We start from the raw sequence: 21,684 nt of genomic DNA on the forward strand, positions 1-21,684 counted from the left end.
TCCAAGGTTATAAAGAAATTCTTCCATGATTTTTTCTTCCAGTAACTTTAGTATGATTTTTTTACATTAAATACATGACTTCCTTGTAATTTATTGTACAGTGTGAAGTATGGATCCAGTTTTTAAAATTTTACTATTTATTTATTTTTGCTTTTTAGGGCTGCACCTGTGGCATATGGAAGTTCTCAGGCTAGGGTTGAATTGGAGCTGCAGCTGCCAGCCTACACCACAGCCACAGCAACACAGGATCTGAGCCACATCTGCAGGCTACACCACAGCTCATGGCAACACTAGACCCCCAACCCACTGAGAGAAGCCAGGGATTGAATCCACATCCTCATGGATCCTAGTCGGGTTCGTTTCTGCTGAGCCATAACAGGAACTCCCTGGATCCAGTTTTTATTCCAGATGGCTATGCAGTTATACCAACACCATTTATTAAATAGTTACTCTTCTCCCTATCAATACTCTTCTATCATCAGTATATGATAAAGGTGCAATGTCATATAGATATCATATACTAATTCTTTCATCTATTTGGGTCTCTATCAGAATATTCTCATCTGTTTCATTCACCATATGTTCATTTATGGACTAGTCCCACATTGTTTTAATTACTGAGGGTTTCTAATATATTTTAATACCTGGCAAGGCTAACAATGCTACCTTTTCTCACACACAAATGTACATATTTCTTTTTTCACAATTTTCCTGGCTGATCTCCTCCATCTCCAATATAAATTTGAGGATTACCTTGTCAGGTATGAAAGGAAAATAATTTGGTATTTTTATTGGGGTTGTGTGAAAATTTTAAATTAACTTTGATAGAAATGACATTTTAACAATTTTTTTTTTCCCACTGTACAGCAAGGGGGTCAGGTTATCCTTACATGTATACATTACAATTATATAATTTTCCTGTCCAGTTATGTCTTCTACTTGTTCAAATCTTTTTGGGGTCCTTTTTTTTTTTTTTTTTTGCTTTTTAGGGCCACACCCCCGTGGCATATGGAGGTTCCCAGGTTAGGGGTCCAATCTGAGCTACAGCTGCTGGCCTACGCCATAGCCACAGCAACGCCAGATCTGAGCGGCACCTGTGACCTACATCACAGCTCATGGCAACACTGGATCCTTAACCCAGTGAGTAAGGCCAGGGGTTGAACCTGCCACCTCATGGTTCCTAGTCAGATTTGTTTCTGCTGTGCCATGATGGGAACTCCCCTTTTTTTGTTCTTTTAAGTTTTCTATACGTAGGGCTTGTGCATATTTGTTAAATTTATTTCTAGGTATTTTCTCTTTTTTGTTGCTTTTTTTTGTTGTTAAAGTATAGTTGATTTACAATGTGCCAATTTCTGCTGTACAGCAAAGTTACTCAGTCATACATACCCGTCATATATATATTCTTTTTATGTTATTTCACATTCTTTTTTTAAATATTATTTTTCACCATGGTCTATCCCAGGAGATTGGATATAGTTCCCTGTGCTATGCAGTAGGACCTTGTTGTTTATCCTGTTGCTACTTTTTTAGTCATTCATCCTTCTATCTTCTAGTAGATTATTGTTTGTATATATATCAATTGGTTTGTGTATATTAATTTTGCATCCTTCTAATTTACTGAATTCTCTTATTGTTTATAATAATTTTTTCTTGAGTTTACAGAGATAGAATCTTATCATCTGAGTATTTTTTCTTCCTTTTCCACTTTTATACTTGAAGTCTTTATCATGTCTGATTATGATTGCTGGTACCTTCAGTAAAATTTCAACTAATAATGGTGATAGCAAGCACTCCTGTCTTATTCCTGCCTCTAGCGTTTCCCTATCAAGCAGAATGCTGGTTTAGGGGATGACACAGACGTATTCTATCATATTAAAGAAGTATTTATCTGTTCCTACTTTGAGTGCTTTTTCTCAAGTTGTTGAAACCATGAGCATTTTAATAAATACCAACTACCATAAAGTTATTCTTCTGACCTATCCGTCCTCCCACCTCCATCTCTTGCTGATATCTCACCTTACCTAGTGCTAACAGAAGACAGAGGGGACGGGAGTCCTAAGGGTCAGCTTCTGAGAGCACAGAGAAGGGCAGAGAAGAAGAATAGAAGACAGATCTGGAAGAGCAGACAGGATATATCCTATATAGAAGCCAATAACAAATAACAAAACAGCCTCTTTCTCTTCATTAGGTGAAAACAAAAAGGTTATTATAGGTGGCTAAAGCAGTTCTCTTGAAGCTAGTAAAATCACCTTTGTTTACAAAAAAAAAAAAAAATGTGAAAGAAAAGTGAGGTCTCAGTCTCAGGCATTTGTACATGGGAAGCTGCTGGTACTAACCTTTTCTAGGTCTAATGTTAGCAGGCCCAGGGATGCACTTCCTAGTCAGGACTGAGCTGCTGCTTCTTCCTTTTTTTAATTTTCTTTTTAAGGCTGCACCCTCAGCATATGGAGGTTCCCAGGCTAGGGGTTAAATCGGAGCCATAGCTACTGGCCTACGCCACAGCTCACAGCAATGCCGGATCCTCAACCCACTGAGCAAGGCCAGGAATTGAACCCACATCCTCATTGATCCTAGTCAGGTTCGTTAACCGCTGAGCAACGAAGGGAACTGCAGGACTGAGCTTCTTGAATGTAGTTTCTCTCTATCTGGCAACTTTTTTTTTTTTTTTTTTTTAATGGCCATGCCTGCAGCATATGGCAGTTCTTGGGCCAGGGGTCAAGTTGGAGCTGCAGCTTCAGCCTGCATCACTGCATCTAAGCTGGATCTGCCACCTATGCCGCAGCTCGTGGCAATGCTGGATCCTTAACCCACTGAGCGAGGCCAGGGATCAAACCCACATCCCCACAGAGATAACACTGGGTCCTTAATCCACTGAGCTGCAATGGGATCTCCTATATCTAATAACTTTTTTTTTAAACTCTGCCCATGGTATGTGGAAATTTCCAGTCCAGGGATCAAACCCATGCCACAGAAGTGACAATGTTAGATCCTTAACCCACAGAACCACCAGGAAACTCCCCTAGTACCTTATTTTTAAAACCTTGCCACTCCTTCTCCAGATCTAAAAATAATGTTCTAGTATGATGGATATCAGAGGGGTCAGTTGTCAGCACTGGAACCAGACACTGTATCTTCTGAGAAGGATCCAGCAGAACACTCCCTTTTCACCAGCACCTTGGCCAGTCTCCAGGGGTATTCCGCTCAGACCTACCTCAGATGCCCCCACACATCAGCCAGCCTGGCCCTGGGGGCAGCAATTTCACCTGACTGTACCACACAATGCCCTCTCCAATGGGCTGGTTCCTGTCTGCCAGACATTTGAAAACTCTTCCAATCTCCACAGCAATCCCAGCCTCCTACTGCACAGGCTGCATATTTGGGAGATACTGTGTGTCACAGGGTTGCCAGATAAAACACAAGACAGTTAAGTTTGAATTTCAGACAAACAATAGTAATTTTTTGTTTTTTGGCTTTTTAGGGCCACACCTGTGGCACATGGAGGTTCTCAGCTGAGGATCAAATCAGAGTTGTAGCCACCGCCGGCCTACACCATAGCCACAACAAAGCCAGATCTGAGCCATGTCTTTGACCTACACCACAGCTCTCGGTGATGCTGGATCCTTAATCTACCTCGTGAGGCCAGGGATTGAACCTACATCTGCATGGATACTAGTCGGATTCATTACTGCTGAGCCACGACAGGAGCTCCAGAGTAATTTTTGGTATATCACAAATATTGCATGGGATATCCTTATACTAAAAAAATTATTCTTTGTTTAGGTGAAATTCAGACTCAACTGGTACCCTGCATTTTTCTGTACTAAATCTGGCAATCCTCATCACAAATAACCCTCAATGCTTCCTATCCCCTCCCCTAGTTTCAAAATCCCTCCCCTGGAATCAGGTTCACTGAACTTTTTTTTTTTGTCTTTTTAGGGCCACACCCATGGCATATGGAGGTTCTCAGGCTAGGGATCCAATTGGAGCTGTAGTCACTGGCCCACGCCAGAGCCACAGCAGTGTGGGATGTCAGCCATGTCTGTGACCACAGCTCACGGCTACATCGATCCTTAACCTGCATCCTCATGGATGCTAGTCGGGTTCATTAACCACTGAGCCACAACGGGAACTCCAGGTTCACTCAAGAGTTAAGTCAACCTATGAGGGATATTAATTACAGAAGTCATAGTTAGGATTCACTTTAAGGCCTTGACCTCTGACTTTAACTGCTGTTAACAGTGACTAGTTTTTCCTACCAGTAAATTTGTTATTTGGGCACTAAGAAAGACATTTCAGTGGCAGTTGAGAACCAGGGCGGCACATGAAAAAATGAGATGCCAGCAGGTGTGTGTAGGAATAGGGATGGGGCTGGGGGTATCCAGGCACAGCTTAAAGGAATGCCTCAGGAAAGAGAATGTTGAAGTGAACTTGTACTATCGGACAATTTCTCTGACCTGAATCCTGGCATTATCCCTTCCTTGCTTCCCCCTTTTAATTCTTGTCTTTATTCAACAGCACTCATCCCCAGGTGCAGGGCATGAGCTCCTACCAGCAGAACAGAAAACAGCAGGCCTGGTGGAGGAAATAGCTATCAAGCAACCAAGGGCTTGGGGCAAAGTAGGCCAGGAGGAGAAGTAAAACCAAGAAATATTTAAACAGTGAGTGCTTGACATTTAAGGAAAAAGTCCAAAATTAGCCAAGAATATCTGCCTATTGCAGGATTCAAAACCTCTGGGTGACAAAACTTCTGAAGAAGGAAGTGATGGTAGCACGGGGCACCCTGCTGACCCTTCTGCCTGCCTGAGCACTTCTCCTTTCCCTCCTCCACGTGGCCACATGGAGGAGACACAAAACTCAGCGGCCCTCTCCTTGCAGGCTCTCTGAACCGCATGGCTAAGGCGGACCCTCTCTATGAAGTGGCCCTCTCTATCGAATGAATAAACCAGACCATAGCCTTATTTTCTGAGATTGACTCAATCCAACCAGCTTTCCAAAATGCAGAAGCTAAGAGTTCAGTCACGAGGCAGGCACAACCTTGCCTCACATGGTTGCTTCCATGTGGCATCCAGGTTCATGCCTGGAGACTGACCTTTCAGGGGAGCCAACCGTGGTTAAATTGTGCTGTGTAAGTGTATGTTTGCTGCTTCCCCACCTGGGGTTTTTGAGGTGTCCCAAGAAGTTATGGGGCCCTCACTACAAAGCCCTGCACAAATTTGACTCGCCCAGAGAAGCAGAAGAATTTGGGGCTCCCAATTGAGTAGGGTAGCCAAATCATCCTGGTTTGTCTGGTACTTTCCCAGTTTAAACACTGAAAGTCCCACACCCCAGGAAACCACTCAGTGCCAGGCAAGCTGAGCGACTGGTCATTCTACTATCAAGATACCAAAGCTTTGGCACCTGCATCTCAGTTTCCACGAAATGCTGGGATTGGCCAATACAGCTTCTAACATTACTGGTGCAGCTAATAGTCCATGATTCACCCTCAGGCGCCTGTCTTTACCCATCAGCTCCCAAACAAAATTCACCTGATCCAAGCCCTGAGTTCATGTAATCCAATGATAAATTAATCACTGGTGTGTTAACAGGGGAGGTTAAGCAGCATTTAATGATGGCTCTAGGAGGAAGGCATGTGGTCACCGGCTGAGTGGTGCTAATGGTGGGAGTTGAGCTGGGGAGATGGGGTATGTGCCTCTGGCCATCTCGAGAAGAAGATATTCTTTAGGCAGGCAGCTTTGGAGGCAGCCAGCCCAACAGAGCTGATTCGATGGGCTGGTTTTAGCTTCACAGCAAGAACTATAGCCACAAGGCAGGGCAGTCTTGTCTGGCTCCAGCCAACTTTCACACTGACGTGAATAAAGCCAGTAGTTGAAACCACAGACAGAGAAGAAAGGAAGTAGTCTACTGATAGCACTATTTATTTATTTGTGAACACATCTGCTCTGAGCCCTGCTGCCATCTGAAATAGAGACAGGCAGCCATCATTTTGGGGTTGGGAAGAGTTCAAACACTGGAATCACAACCTGCTAACTGGGCAGCTATTAAGTTGAATCATATGAACTTGCTGGTATTAGACCTTTTTTTGACCTGCTAAAACAGGAGTACCACATGGTTCAGCTTAGTAACCTATTGTCTCTTTTTCTTGGTTTCCTCATGAGTGAAATGCAGATAGGTACCAGCCTCAAGAAGATGCAGAGAGAAGACAGGAAGTGCTCAGACAGCCCCTGGCTCCCACTCTCTGCTCAGTGATGTCCACTCTACTGCAGCCACCTCCACCAAGACTGGGAGAGAAGACCATGGGGTCTATAGGCTCCATCAGGCGAAATCCAGGGGTACTGATTCTAGGACATGTGACACCAACAAACAAAAGCAGATAGGTCATCTTAGCTGAATGCAGAACTTCATCCTAATCCCAGGGTTAGGAAAAAAGAATAAGGTTCACATCACAGATTTTTCAGGTCATTCTGAGAACTGAAGATTTTGTTTTTTCTTTCATTACAGCACAATCAGTTCCAAAGCACAGCAAAGGGCTTTTATGATGGGATTTTGCTGTAACAAAACTGGGCCCTACCTTTAGCTTTACCTCTGTGTTTGTAGCAACCGCATAACACAGCCAACTTGTTCAGTTTAATTCTATACATACACAAATGCATACACGGGAAAGCACACACACAACAAATGAGATCACCTCATCACTATCAGAGCATAGAGAAGTTACCCTGGATTTCTTCTCTCAATAACTAACAGGAAGAAAAAAAAAAAAAAAAGAGAGAGAGGAAACACAAAACATTTTGCTATGGTATTATCATCACAATTAAATAAAATTTATTAACTTAAGCAAATTCACTTGGATTTTTATAGCTCCAGGAATCTAGGAAATAGCTCTGTTACATAAAATGAGGAAGTGCATCTTTAGGTCTCTTAATATGTTTCTTCCCTATAACACTCCTGTGTTTTGTCTGTTCTCTTTGAGTTCATTCCCTTGAAGCTACAGAAATCTGTTAACACATGAACAGGGAATACTACAATCCTTTAGTCAAATGACAGCCAAAGAAGTCTTTGGGCTCCAAAACTAGTACTTCCCTACTGTGTAGATCCCATAGACATGAGGTCACAAATCTAAAAAAGAAAACATCCTTGAACCTGGCTTGGTTTAAGTTCTCTCTCAAGCAGGCTTCTTTCAAATGTGAGAAAGTTCAATTCTCAACATGTATGAACAAAAGGTTTTTACAAAAGAATGCTTGATTGTGCCTAATAATGGCTTTGCTCGAATTAATTCCTTCCTGGTGACAAAGGCTGAGCTTTTGAACTTCTGGGTATGGCTAGGCAGGGCATTTTTGCTTGGTTTGGTTCTCTTAAATGGGGAGAAAAGCCTTGGTTGGGTACCTGGTATTTTGTGGCCAGTAATTATACTACAATTGTTACTGTGTATTATCCAAACTTCAGTTTTTGACCAGAAGCCAACTGTACACTCTAAAACAAACATCTTATGAAAGCCTATTGTGTATTGAAATGATTTTAAAATCCACTTCGCAAATAGGATTGGGTACAAGTCAGATTTTTTTTCAAATGATGCTTTGCTTTAAAAGGCAGCATTTCTTGGCCTGTCAGTTAGCAGCTCTCACACATGATCTTTCCACTTAAGCCATCTGACTGCTGCCTTCTCCCTTCATCACTGTGGATGTATGTACATGTGCCCCGGGGAACAGATGTCCTCTAGGGTGTATGCTCATAACTGAGGGAGAGAGAGTGATAAACATTTAAACATAGAGAGAAACAAATCACCTTTTCCACAATGAGACTATTGAATCACCTATAGACAGGCTTTCACAACTGTGGGTCTTCCTCTGGTAAGACCATGTCCTCAACTCTTAAATAAAAACTCAATCACTAGGATTGCTGGATCAATCCTCCAGGGGTGGAGCCATAAGGGACACGGTGGAAGAGGGAGAGTGATACATTTAGAGGCCAATCAGGCAGGAAGGGGCTTAATCTGCTAGTTCCCAAATATAAGAAATTTCATCAATGCCTCTTCCCCTCACTGTTGGTTTCAGGAAAATGACACAGAGACTTCACCTCACAAGGACCTGGTGACATTAATGTGATCCACATGTGACTGAGAAATGGCTTTTTTTTTGGTATTTCCCTGTCCCTACCTCCATGCCTTGGACAGTAGGCCCTTGATCATTGCCTTAATGTAGGGGGATGATGTGACAGGATGCAAAACAAGAATGAAAAAATTTCTCTGAGTTGTGTTCTGTGTTGCAAAAGCCCTCAGAGGACTGGAGAGGATCTGGAGTACAGTCAAAGGATTTGGAATAAAAAGGTTTGGGGAGAGTGGGGCTTCCCTGGAAGATGAGAAACACTTTCCTTCACTGGGGTGGGAGGAGAGATGGACAAAAAATGAGAGAGCAAAGGCCTGGGTGGGTCCTTCCCTTCTACCCTACCCTCTTTCCTCAGAAAGGCAGCAAGCCTGGGGAGAAGAACAGCTGCTGGGTGTGGATCTGCAAAACCTCCCAGACCCTGGACTGGCCCCAAAGTAGCAGGCAGTGGCTGGACACAAATGGGGCCGAGTGGCCAGGAAGGAGGCACTTCCTTCCTATTGATAGTCTTCCTTCTAGAAGACTAGAAGGAAGCGTAGTCACCTTGGTTGATGCCTCCTCGAAGAGCTGACCTGAGGAACAACTGGGTCCTTCAATACCTTGGCACTAACCCCCACAACCCCACAACAGCACCTAAATGTAGACACATACTCAAAGGCTGAGAGACACTAAAATGATGGGAGTCATGGCTGACACCTTCCAAAATAGATAGAGCAGAGGCTGGAGCTTCCACTGTGGCTCAGCAGAAACAAACCTGACTAGTATCCGTGAGGATGCAGGTTTGATCCCTAGCCCTCTCTTTGGGTTAAGGATCTGGCATTGCTGCGAGATGTGGTGTAGGCTGCAGATGCAGCTTGGATCCTGTGTTGCTGTGGCTGTCGCAAAGGCCAGCAGCTGTAGCTCTGATTCAACCCCTAGCCTGGGAACTTCCATATGCCAGAGGTGCAGCCCTAAAAAACAAAAACAAAAAACAAACAAACAAACAAAAAAATAGAGCTGAAGCTTAAAAGATAAATTAGGTTGATTCATAGTGGAATAAAAATATATTTATTGTGCACTTGTATCAGTGCCTAATCTAGTGTGAACTTCTGGAGTAGACAGTGTGGTGTAGTGGAGGGATCACTAACTTGAGAGAAAACTCTGTCACAGTTGTATGTGACTTTGGACAAGTCCTGTGACCATTCTGGGTCTCAAGGTCCTCAATCTATAAAATGTGTGTAATAACACCCACCTGACAGCTCACAGTGCTCTTGTGAGGAATGGGATGTTGCATGTGGATGTCACAGAATACAGCGCAAAGCAAGGAGGCAGCCTAAAAAGTATCAAATGCAAAGCACAATTAGAAGGAAAATACTGCATAATAACTAAACTTGCAAAAACTTGAAGGAAAGACTGGCTAGACACTTATCAATTTCATTTTCTCTTCCTGGCACATAAAAGACAGTATTTCCCGGCTCCCCTGCAGTTAGGATGGGACCCTGTGATTGGGCTCTGCCAGTGGGATGTGGCAAAAGTAGCAGACAGTGCTTGTAGACCTAGCCACAAGCTTTAACGTAGTCCCTTCTTTGATGGCAATGGTTGAGGCCAAATGTTGAAGCTGATGACATTGTAAGATGAAAGGAGCCTGAATCCCAAAGTCACCATTTGAAGGAATCACCCAGGAGAGCCCCCCTAACTCAAACTGAATTGTGATGTAAGATGTAAACTTTTATCATGTTAAGTCAATAATGTGTTAATTCAGCCTATCTAGCCTCTCTTGACTGGCATAGTATTGGAATTAACAGGATAATAACATAATATATAACAATAATATATCTTCACATATCATGTATAATACTTATTTTATGAGAGGACTCAAGGCAAGAAGAAGTGGCTCAGTCTGTATCTTTCCTTCCATATTATGAAGAACATAAAAGTTCACTTTGTGCTGTTCTTGGGTAAAGATATCACAAGCACAAGTTACAGTGACATTCAAGTCTGTGGCTTCCCCAGTGGAAGCACACTTACCTATAAACGTGAAGGAAATTTCTTACCTGGAGTTGAAAGACCCCAGGCCCTCTCCACCTCCTCATTACAGCTGCTGAGATTTTACCTTGTATGACTGCTGCCTGGTCTTAGCTGGGAGACAGCTCCCTCCCTCCTCAGCTCAACCTCCCCTTGGACATTCAGAATTCTAATAGGAAGGACCCAGGAGATGCTCTTGAACTCAGGCAATGAGGAAATCAGCTCTGCAGGGAGCACAGCTGTTACAAAACATCTCAAAGCAGCAGGTTACGTGTTTGCTTATTGCTACCTCCATTCCCCATACAGTTCCAGCATGCACACATCTGCAGCTTAACTTCCACTCAAGGCACCAGAGCAGGCGGTTCTACTGACTGTACTCAGAGACCAAAATTCACTGCAGCCCTGGAGGCTGTCCAACTGAAGACAGCAGGACAGTGATGCTTTTCCCAGAAACCACACTGTCTTTGTCCAGGGCTGGCAAGAGAGCCCAGTTATCCTGGAAGGTTCTGGGCTTCAGATTTCCTCTGCCTCAAGCCTGGTCACCACACTTTCTCTGGGTAAGGGTTTATTCAAATGCCTTTGAACCAGTGGGAAAGATCTTTAGGGAGCGTTGGTCCCTTAAATCCTTGAAAAAGACTACCCTCCTTTGGACTAGTTAGCTGGCTTTGATCCACGGCAAAGAATCCTGCCCCGTGGGCATGCAGACTTGGGCCACTGGTCACACGGGATGAACAAGGAGCTATGAATACAATGGGAAATTTGTCAGCATAACTCACTGAAATCTCAAAGCCCCCATATTGAGGGCAGATAAGTGCAACTGTACCATCATCTCTGAATAAATGGTACTGACCTTCAGAAAAAAAAAAAGCATTAACAAAGCGGGTGAAGGTTCCCACTTTGTCACTGCAGAGGCTTGGTTCGCTGCTGTGGCACGGGTTTGATCCCTAACCCAGGAAACTCTGCATGCCATGGGCACTGCCAAAAAAAAGTGGTTTAGTGAATAAATAACCATATATATATATACACATAATTTCTCTTGGTATTATTGTTATTATTGATGTAGGGAGAATTGGTAAGCTGAAGAATAAAGATACTTCAACTGTTTCTAATTGTTGCTTTTTAAAATAAACACTTAAAAACTAATATGAGTTTATTGTGGTAAATTTGCTAACTATGGAAATGTATACAAAATGTTTTAATAACATCTTTCAGCTTCTCCTTTGTGATATAGTTAGCCACGTACATGTCTATCACCCTTCTACAAGAAATATACAATATTCTTATCTACCTACCTTTGTGGACCAGAGTCTCCACAGCTAAAAACAAAACTTTAAAAGTAATGAAGACTACAGTGGTGCATGACTGTGGACTCTGAAGTCAGACAGACATGGTCTGGAACCCATCTCTAATCTTACTAGCAGTGTGTCCACAGGCAAGTGATTTCAATGCTCTGAGTCTCTTGTCTGTTGAATTGTGGTCATCCCTAGACCCCAGCTGATGGAATGATTGCTACTTGAAGCACTGATGCCTGGAGGTGTCCCAGTTTGAGCACTGAAAATCCCACAGTTGGGAAAATTCCTCAATCTTGGGCAACCAGGAAGGTTGGTCACCCTACAGAAAAGTAGGACAAATCACACACTGGCCCTTAAAGCTTTTGCGTAGAAGCAAAACACAATCCTTCTGTTTATTTCAGTGACTCAACAAGTCACGGGGCCACAGAGAACTCCAAGGGTTGGGGAAGTGCCATACTACTATATTCTAGGGAGAAGACCTGGAAACAATTTGGTAGGCAGCTGTAATGAACACTGCTGTGCCCTTCCCACCCCCATCAGGGTTTATAGTCTCCCTCGTGTGACATTCAGCTCTAGCACCTGATCTTAGCACATTTATTGCCAATGGATTTTCACTCCCCATGCTCCACTCCAAAATGGCATTAGTAGTAAGCTGAGCAATGGATGACAAGGACAGAATCAGCTTCTCCTTCAGTGACATCCATCCATTCATTTATTGATTAGTGGATTCATTTACTAGATAAATGCTGATTGAACCCTTATTTTGCTGGAACTGTGCTATGTGACATGATGTGATCTTTAGTACAAAATATTCAAGTTCAAGGAATGGTGAGCTGGTAATATCAGGTTTTTACTGTGCCATTTGTAGATCTCATTTCCTCTATTAAATTACTTTGTGGGTAATTTGATATTTTCTCTCCTGCCTCTTCTCAACATTCACTAAAGACTGAATTTATACGCTTAAAGTACGTGCTCAAACTAATACATTCCTACCTCCTTAGCCAAAGAGCATGACTCTGGCTCCTGGGTTAGGAGCTGAGTTTGGGGAAGGAGATAGGACTTAAAATTGGAAAGCTGTGATGCCCTTACATATTTGTTAGTCCCTGCACTAGATTTTATGATGTAAGTGTGCTGTTAGCCATTCCCTATGCAAATGACTGCTTCCAAAGATCTAGATCACACTGGTTGCAATAACCTGGGGAGCGTTGAAAGACCCATGCCCATCAAACCAATTAAATCAGAATCTCCAGGGTGGGGTAGGACTAGGGCATTGGTATTTTTTAATGTTTCCCAGGTGAAGCCACTGACTTAGGACTGTGGTTCTAAAATTTAAATACATACCAGAATCACCTGGAGAGCTTGTTAAACAACATCCACTGGGTCCCACCCACAGAATCTGTGATTCAGTAGGTCTGAGGTGTGGCCCAGGAATTTTCATTTCTAACAAATTCCCAGATGATAAGGTTGCTGCCACCAGGAGACCACATTTTGCAAACCACTGGTCTAGGAGATCCTCAGCATCTTTAGCACGAATGGAATGGGCAAAGGCTAGTGGTAGGGAAGCTATTCTAGAGGTTTATTACCTTTGGAGGATCTGCTTGGGTTGCACTGCAGATTCAGGTCTGCTTGTTAGTAATCTCTCTGAGAGAGAGAGGTAAAATAAAATGGCCTTGTAGACAGCTGTGAGGTCTAAGTGACATAAAGCACACCATGCCCTTAGTGCAACAGTGGCCACGAAGCAAGCACTCAAACGATACCAGCCTGCAAAGCTAAAATATGGCTCCCAGAAACCAGGAGGAAGCAGGGACATCAGAGAAGGGACCGAAACCACCATACCTCCCACAGAACTTTCTTCTTTCCTCTTTTTTTTTTCTATATTTGCCTTAAAATTTTATTTACTTTTATTCTTTCTCATATTCTTTTTTTAAACTGAAGTATAGTTTAAAAAAAACCTGGAGTTGATTTACAATGTCATGTTTCACATGTATGGCACAGTGATTCAGTTATACGTATATATATATTTATTTATATCTCAGATTCTTTTCTTTTATAGGTTATTACAAAATATTGAGTATAGTTCCTGTGCTATACAGTAGGTCCTTGTTGGTTACCTATATTATATACAGTAGTGTGTATATGTTAATTCCAACCTCCTAATTCATCCCCCATTTCCCTTTTGGTAACCATGTTTACTGTCTTCTTGCTCCCCCTTTTTTAAAATAATGTTTGAAAAGGCAATAAACATTTATGATTTAAAATATATAATTTTGCCTCCCCCAGAAGTTCTCCAATCCTTCAGGTTCTGCTTTTCAGAAGTAAGACTAGTTCCAGTTTCTTACATAAGCCTCTTGAGTATTTTTTTCACAGAACTAGAACAAATAATCCAAAAATTTTTAGGGAACCAAAAAAGACCCAAGAGGATTGCCAAAGCAATGCTGGGGACTGGAGGTGGGGGGACAACAAAGCAGAAGGCATAACTCTCTCAGACCTCAGACAGTACTACAAAGCTATAGTAATCAAAACAGTGTGGTATTGGTACAAAACCAAACATACACATCAATGGAACACAATAGACTCACATATCTATAGCCAATTGCTCTTTGACAAAAGAGAAAATAATATAAAATGGGAAAAAAGACAGTCTCTTCAGCAAGTGGTACTGTGAAAGTTGGACAGCTGTGTGAAAATCAATGAAATTAGAATACACACTCACACTAGGCACAAAAATAAACTCAAAATGGTATAAAGACTTAAACATAAGACATTACACCATAAAACTCCCAGAAGAGAACATGGGCAAAACATTCTCTGACATAAATCATACAAACGCTTTATTAGGTCAGTCTCCCAAGGCAATAGCAATAAAAACAGAAATAAACAAATGGACTCTAATCAAACTTACAAGCTTTTGCACAGCAAAGGAAACCTATGGAATGAGAGAAAATATTTGTAAATGATGCAACTAACAAGAGCTTAATCTCCAAAATATACAAATAACCCATACAATTCAACAAAACAAAAGCTAAACAACCCTATAAAAAATGGGCAGAAGACCTAAATAGACATTTCTCCAAAGAAGACATACGGATGGCCAATAGGTACATAAAAAGATGCTCAACATCACTAATTATGAGAGAAATGAAAATCAAAACTACCATGAGGTACCACCATACACTGGTCAGAATGGCCACCATTAACAAGTCTACAAATAACAAATGTTGGCGAGTGTGTGGAGAAAAGGAAACCCATCCTACACTGTTGGTGGGAATATAAGCTGGCACAACCACTGTGGAAAACAGTTTGGAGGTTCCTCAGAAAACTAAAAATACGATTACCATATGATCCAGCAATCCCATGCTGGATATATATATCCAGGCATATATCTGGACAAAACTATAATTCAAAAAGATACATGTACCCCTATATTCATAGCAGCACTATTCACAATGGCCAAGACATGAAAAGTCCATCAAAAGATGAATGGATTAAGAAAGTGTGTTATATATATATAATGGAATACTACTCAGCCATAAAAAGAACAAAATAATGCCATTTGCAGCAACACGGATGCAAATAGAGATTATTACACAAAGTGAAATAAGTCAGAAAGAAAAAGACAAATACCATATGAAATCATTTTATGTTGAATCTAAAATATGGCACAAATAAACCTATCTACAAAACAGAAACAGACTCATAGACAGAGAGAACAGATTTGTGGTTGTCAAGGGGGCAGGGAAGGGAGTAGGATGTATTGCAAGTTTGGGGTTAGTAGATGCAAACTATTACATATAGAATGGATAAACAACAAGGTCCTACTATATAGCACAGGGACTCTTAACTAATCTCCTGGGATAGACCATAATGGAAAAAAATATATAAAAAAAGAATGTAGGAGGTTCCCATTGTGGCTCAGTGGTAATGAACCCGAATAGTACCCAGGAGGATGCAGGTTCCATCCCTGGCCTTGGTCAGTGGTTAAAGGATCCAGTGTTGCCGTGAACTATGGGGTAGGTTGCAGATGTGTCTCAGATCTGGCATTGCTGTGGCTGTGGTGTCAGCTGGTGTCTGCAGCTCCAATTCGACCCCTAGCCCAGGAACTTCCATATGCCATGGGTGCAGCAGCAGAAAAATAAATAAATAAACATAAAAAAAAGAATGTATGTATGTATATGTATGTATGACTGGGTCACTTTGCTGTACAGCGGAAATTGACACAATGCTATAAATCAACCATTCCTTAAAAACTTTAGAAAACTTTTAAAATAAAAAATAAATAAAACTACAAGTAAGTGTGTATATATATGTGTGTGTGTCCCCCTTGTTTTAAAATATTAATGATAGCTGGAACACAAGTCTCCCTCTACCCTAACCCATGTACAAAATGGAGTGGTTAATGATTAGGGCAATAGAGTCAGAGACTCAGTGTCTGATGCACATTTCTAAGTTGTTTTACAGATACTATACCTGCCACCAGAAGGGAAAAAAAGCTAACTGCGTAATGACTAGACTATAGCCCTGACATAAACTTCTCTAACTTGAACAGTACTGAATCTACTGCTAGCACAAGTCCAAGAATTGGCCTCAAGAGAATGGGATTAAATTATTGCTCATAGTAATCTATATATTTGTGGGCATCAAAATAATTGTAGCTTGTCCTGCCTATATATGTAAGTGGGCAACTAAAATTGTCAGCAAAGAGATGTTACAGACCCATGTTGACATTTTCCATTCTGAGAATACAGTGCCCCTATGTCAGCATGAAGAAGTTAGAGATGATAGATCTTCGCCCCTAATCCCACAGAAATAGAACGATATTCTGACAAGAGGGGGTTTATAAGTAGCTCTTTGCAGGAAACCCCCCTCAACAGGAAGCCCCCTCTCTTGTTACTTTAGCTATATTGTAACTAACTTTTTTTTGGCTTTTTTAGGGCTGCACCCACCACACAAGGAAGTTCCCAGGCTAGAGGTGGAATCCGAGCTGTAGCTGCCTACACCACAGACACCACAATGCCAGATCCGAGCTGCATCTGTGACCTACACCACAGCTCACAGCAATGCCGGATCCTTAACCCACTGAGTGAAGCCAGGGATTGAATTAATGTCCTCATGGATACTAGCTGGGTTTACTACCGCTGAGCCACAACGGGAACTCCTGTAACTAAATTTGAAACCAAACATGTCCATGTTCTACTCATCTCTGGCCCAAACAAATCCTTCAAATCTTTTAATCACATAATACCTTGCCTAACTTGTTGGTTCTTTCTGTAAATCAAAGAATTAGAAATGAAGAATTAACAGATGACCAAATCTCTTTCTATCTTCCCCTTCAGTAATCTCAGTCAACTGTGTGACCAAACTGTGTGAACAAGATAACATCTAGAGGAAGATCACAAGGAGTGGACAACCCTGCACACTGGAGAGGATGGTGATGACCCTGACCCCCATCTCAATGATTAACTAAGACTACTTCCTTGTTTCCCTTTAAACACTTTCATGGCTAAGCAGAATCTTTTTTTTTTTTTTCTTCTTTTTTGTCTTTTGTCTTTTTTGTTGTTGTTGTTATTTCTTGGGCCGCTCCCACGGCATATGGAGGTTCCCAGGCTAGGGGTTGAATCGGAGCTGTAGCCACCGGCCTACGCCAGAGCCACAGCAACGCAGGATCCGAGCCACGTCTGCAACCTACACCACAGCTCACGGCAACGCCGGATCGTTAACCCACTGAGCAAGGGCAGGGACCGAACCCGCAACCTCATGGTTCCTAGTCAGATTCCTTAACCACTGCGCCACGACGGGAACTCCTAAGCAGAATCTTTGGAGATGGTTTTTTTGGAGTGTTGAATCCACCATGTCCCCAGATTGCTGATATTCTGACTAAAGGCACCTTTCCTTTCTATCAATATCTGTTAATATTGATTTTGTAAGCAGTGAGCAGCATGACCTGTTTATTTTGTAGTGATGTTATACACACTGTTTTTGCAATCTTTTAAAAATACACCTAGAGAATCCTAAAGACTCTACCAGAAAACTGTTAGAGCTCATCCATGAATTTGGCAAAGTCACAGGATACAAACTTAATAATACACAGAAATCAACAGCATTTCTATATACTAACAATGAAAGATCAGAAAGAGAAATTAGGGAAGCAATACTGCTTACCAGCGTATCCAAAAGAATAAAATACCTAGGAGTAAACCTACCTAAAGAGACAAAAGACCTGTACTCTGAAAACTATAAGACACTGATGAAAGAAATCAATGATGACACAAATAGATGGAAAGACATACCATACTCTTGGATTGGAAGAGTTACTATCATCAAAATGACTATACTACCCAAGGCAATCTACAGATTCAATGCAATCCCTATCAAATTATCAAGGACATTTTTCACAGAACTTGAACAAAATATTTTAAAATTTGTTTGGAAGCACAAAAGACCCAGATTAGCCAAAGATATCTTGAAAAAGAGAAATGGAGCTGGAGGAATCAGGCTCCCTCATTTCAGACTATACTACAAAGCAACAGTCAGCAAAACCATATGGTACAGGCACAAAGACAGAAATTTAGATCAGTGGAACAGGACAGAAAGCCCAGAATTAAACCCACACACCTACAGCCAACTAATCTATGACAAAGGAGGCAAGAATATACAATGGAGAAAAGACAGCCTGTTCCATAAGTGGTGCTGGGAAAACTGGACAGCCACATGGAAAAGAATGAAATTAGAACACTCCCTAACACCATACACAAAAATAAACTCAGAATGGATTAAAGACCTAGATATAAGAGCAGACACTATAAAACTCTTAGAAGAAAACATAGGCCAAACACTCTCTGACATTAATGACAGCAACATCTTCTCAGATCCACCTCTTAGAATAATGACAGTAAAAACAAAAATAAACAAATGGGACCTAATTAAACTGAAAAGTTTCTGCACAGCAAAGGAAACCCAAAACGAAACAAAAAGACAACCCACAGAATGGGAGAACATCTTTGCAAATGAATCGACTGACAAGGGATTAATCTCCAAAATTCATAAACACCTCCTACCACTCAATTCCCAAAAAACTAACAACCCCATCAAAAAATGGGCAGAAGATCTAAACAGACAATTCTCCAAAGAAGACATACAGATGGCCAAAAAACACATGAAAAGTTGTTCAACATCACTTATCATTAGAGAAATGCAAATCAAAACCACTCTGAGGTACCATATTACACCAGCCAGAATGGCCATCATCCAAAAGTCTACAAACAATAAGTGCTGGAGAGGGTGTGGAGAAAAAGGAACCCTACCACACTGTTGGTGGGATTGTAAATTGGTGCAACCACTGTGAAGAACAGTATGGAGATTCCTCAGAAAACTAAAAATAGAACTACCATTTGATCCAGCAATCCCGCTCCTGGGCATCTACCCAGAGAAAACCATAACTCGCAAAGACACATGTACTCCAATGTTCATGGCAGCACTATTTGCAATAGCCAAGACATGGAAACAACCTAAATGCCCACTGACAGAGGAGTGGATCAAGAAGATGTAGTACATATACACAGTGGAATATTACTCAGCCATAACAAGGAACGAAATACTGGCATTTTTAGCAACATGGATGGACCTAGAAATTATCATGCTGAGTGAAGTCAGTCAGACAATGAGACACCAACATCAAATGCTTTCACTAACATGTGGAATCGGAAAAAAGGACAGAATGAACTTCTTTGCAGAAGAGATACTGACTCACGGACTTTGAAAAACTTATGGTTTCCAAAGGAGACAGTTCGAGGGGTAGGGGATGTGCTGGGGTTGTGGGATGGAAATCCTATAAAATTGGATTGTGATGATCACTGTACGATTATAAATGTAATAAATTCATTGAGTAATTAAAATAAATAAAATATCCATATCTATGCAAGATTTTTTTTTTTTGGCCACACCCATCGCATGTGGAAGTTCCTGGGCCAGGGATCAAACTGGTGCCACAGCAGTGACCCGAGCTGCAGCAGTGACAATGCCAGATTCTTAACCTGCTGAGCCACAAGAGAACTCGTGGAGGTTTCTTTTTTTCACTTAAGCCTGTATCTTGGGGATAGTTTCATATTAAGGCATATAAATCTGCATTATTCTTCATGAGTCTGTATCACCCCATTGCAACTATGTAGCATAAATTACTTAACCAGTCTCCTATAAATGGGTGTTTACTTTTTTCTTTTGCCATGATAAGCATTCAAACAGCAAGTCAAACGGATCTATCAGATATACTCATTGAGTTGAAATCATCAGATCAGATTATATCAAATTTCTCTTTGATCCAAACTGCCAAACTCCCTGAGAATTTCCAAGGGTGGTCTAGCAGCAAAGGTTCTACTGCCCGGCTGCTTGAATTCAGTTACTTGTTGTAGAAGCTGGGCCAAATGACTCCATAGCCCCATGCCTCAGTTTCCTCATTCACAAAAGGATAAGAAAGTTCTCTCCTCACAGGGTTGTTAGGAGGACTAAATGCAAATAAGTGTGAAACAGTACAACACCTGACACAAAGTGAGTTCTCAGTAACTCTGACATGAAACAAAATAAAAAGTTAGACCAAGACAAGTAGAATCCCTGAGACAATGGTGGGTAAGCCACATTATCCCATCTTGGTTGGGCTTCTGCTTCTATGCAGCACAAATAGTTACTAATGATCCCATGTTTGGGGTACATATAATCTGCACTGATGGGGCTTGTGTTAGAGAGTGTGACATGCCCCAGGGGTCTAGCAATATCACCAGGACTGATGAGACTTTTCTGAGGACCAGGCCCTTGCCTTTGCTTTGCTCCTGTCACAAAAACTCACACAGACTAAACGTGGGGTTCCAACACCTGAGCTTCCAAAGGAGTGAAGTGCCAAGAATGAGATTTAATGCTGACTACTAGAATAAGAGGTTTACCTGGGGAAACCGATACTGAAAGAAGTGAAACAGCTTGCCCTCGATTACACAAAAGGAATAATGGAGGTGGAATTAGCATATTAGAAAGCATTGTCTTTCCATTGTGCAAAAAGCCTCCAGCTATCTCTCCCTCATTTAAGGCATGGTGTTGGCCATGTAAAGAAATGATGGTGATGATAATGATGATGCCTATGACAACAGTACTTAACTAACTTGTATTGAACCCTATCAGCCAGGTGCTGTGCTAAGCATTTTATTTTATTTTTTTATTTTTTATTTTTTTTGTCTTTTTTTTTTTTTTTTTGCTATTTCTTTGGGCCGCTCCCGCGGCATATGGATGTTCCCAGGCTAGAGATTTAATCGGAGCTGTAGCTGCCGGCCTACGCCAGAGCCACAGCAACTCGGGATCCGAGCCGTGTCTGCAACCTACACCACAGCTCACGGCAACGCCGGATCCTTAACCCACTGAGCAAGGCCAGGGACCGAACCCGCAACCTCATGGTTCCTAGTCGGATTCCTTAACCACTGCGCCACGACGGGAACTCCTGTGCTAAGCATTTTATATGAATTATTTTACTTAATTCACTCAATCATAGAGTTGAGTGTTTGCTATGTGCCAGGTTGCTCTTCTGAGCACCTTACACATTTAGGTTCATTTCATTGTCACAACAATCTCATGATGTGGATACTAATATTATCTCCATTTTATAAGTGATGAGCTCAGGGATGAGGGATTAGCTTACTTACAAAAAGCTAGTGTTTAGGGGATTTGCAGTTCTGACTCAGATACTCTGGTTGGTTGGTTGGTGTTGTTTTTTAACTTCAGGTGCAAGAGGTTGTATTGAGCAAACTTCTTAGTCTATAGGACCCTCTCTCACTGATCTCTGCAAGGCCCCTCTCTTGTTTTATCAATCAATCATCTCATTTTATTTGGGGCTCCTCCCACTCTCCCCCCTTTCCCTAGAAGCAACCATTCTACTGTACTTCAGGAATACCTTGTTTGTGTGAGTTGTTGCAAAATCTGCCTTCTAATACAGGCTGTCTTGTGTTGTTTGTGGTTTCTTACTTACTTTTCCAAGAGCAGCAAAAGCTTGCGTCATCATTATGTAAGACCATTGCTGCTAGAGGCTGCCCCTCAGATGCTTGAACTACTATACTAGAAAAGTAAATTCATGCACTTCCCTCTCTGCTGATGAGCATGACCCAGCAAGTGAGCTTGAGATCACAGAAATCATTTAATCTTGGTTCCATTTCCAACTAATACATTTGGGTTAATATAGTTATAATAGATCTGAAAAGGTCAGCAGGATGAAAGGATAAGCTAGAGATCAATGGATGTCCAAAGGCTGGTTGGGAGTT

General features: G+C 41.7%; 1 protein-coding gene and 1 long non-coding RNA gene across 3 annotated transcripts in view; one reads left to right on the forward strand and one right to left on the reverse strand.

Annotated features, from left to right (window-relative positions):
- The window catches only part of LOC146396001 (uncharacterized), an 881,025-nt gene extending 860,811 nt beyond the window's left edge, over positions 1–20,214 (forward strand). The window contains exon 2 of the long non-coding RNA XR_014829825.1: positions 15,524–20,214. This is a non-coding gene — a long non-coding RNA (uncharacterized LOC146396001). The remainder of the gene's footprint in view (positions 1–15,523) is intronic.
- NFE2L2 (NFE2 like bZIP transcription factor 2) overlaps positions 1–21,684 on the reverse strand; it is a 102,995-nt gene that overhangs the window by 54,295 nt on the left and 27,016 nt on the right. Inside the window, exons 1-2 of one of the 2 annotated variants that reach the window (XM_084999956.1) lie at positions 10,954–11,079; positions 9,331–10,842 (exon numbers count right to left, since the gene is read on the reverse strand). The exons of the other annotated variant lie outside the window; for it this stretch is intronic. The gene's annotated coding sequence lies outside the window, so the exon portion shown is untranslated. Of the gene's footprint in view, positions 1–9,330; positions 10,843–10,953; positions 11,080–21,684 lie in introns of those variants that run through there. 2 annotated transcript variants of the gene reach the window in all.

This window comes from Sus scrofa, chromosome 15, assembly GCF_054392235.1.
Source record: "Sus scrofa isolate SSC_HxYL_T2T_F1_AM1 chromosome 15, Sscrofa_HxYL_maternal_Yorkshire_Landrace_v2.0, whole genome shotgun sequence".
NCBI classification, from domain to species: domain Eukaryota; kingdom Metazoa; phylum Chordata; class Mammalia; order Artiodactyla; family Suidae; genus Sus; species Sus scrofa.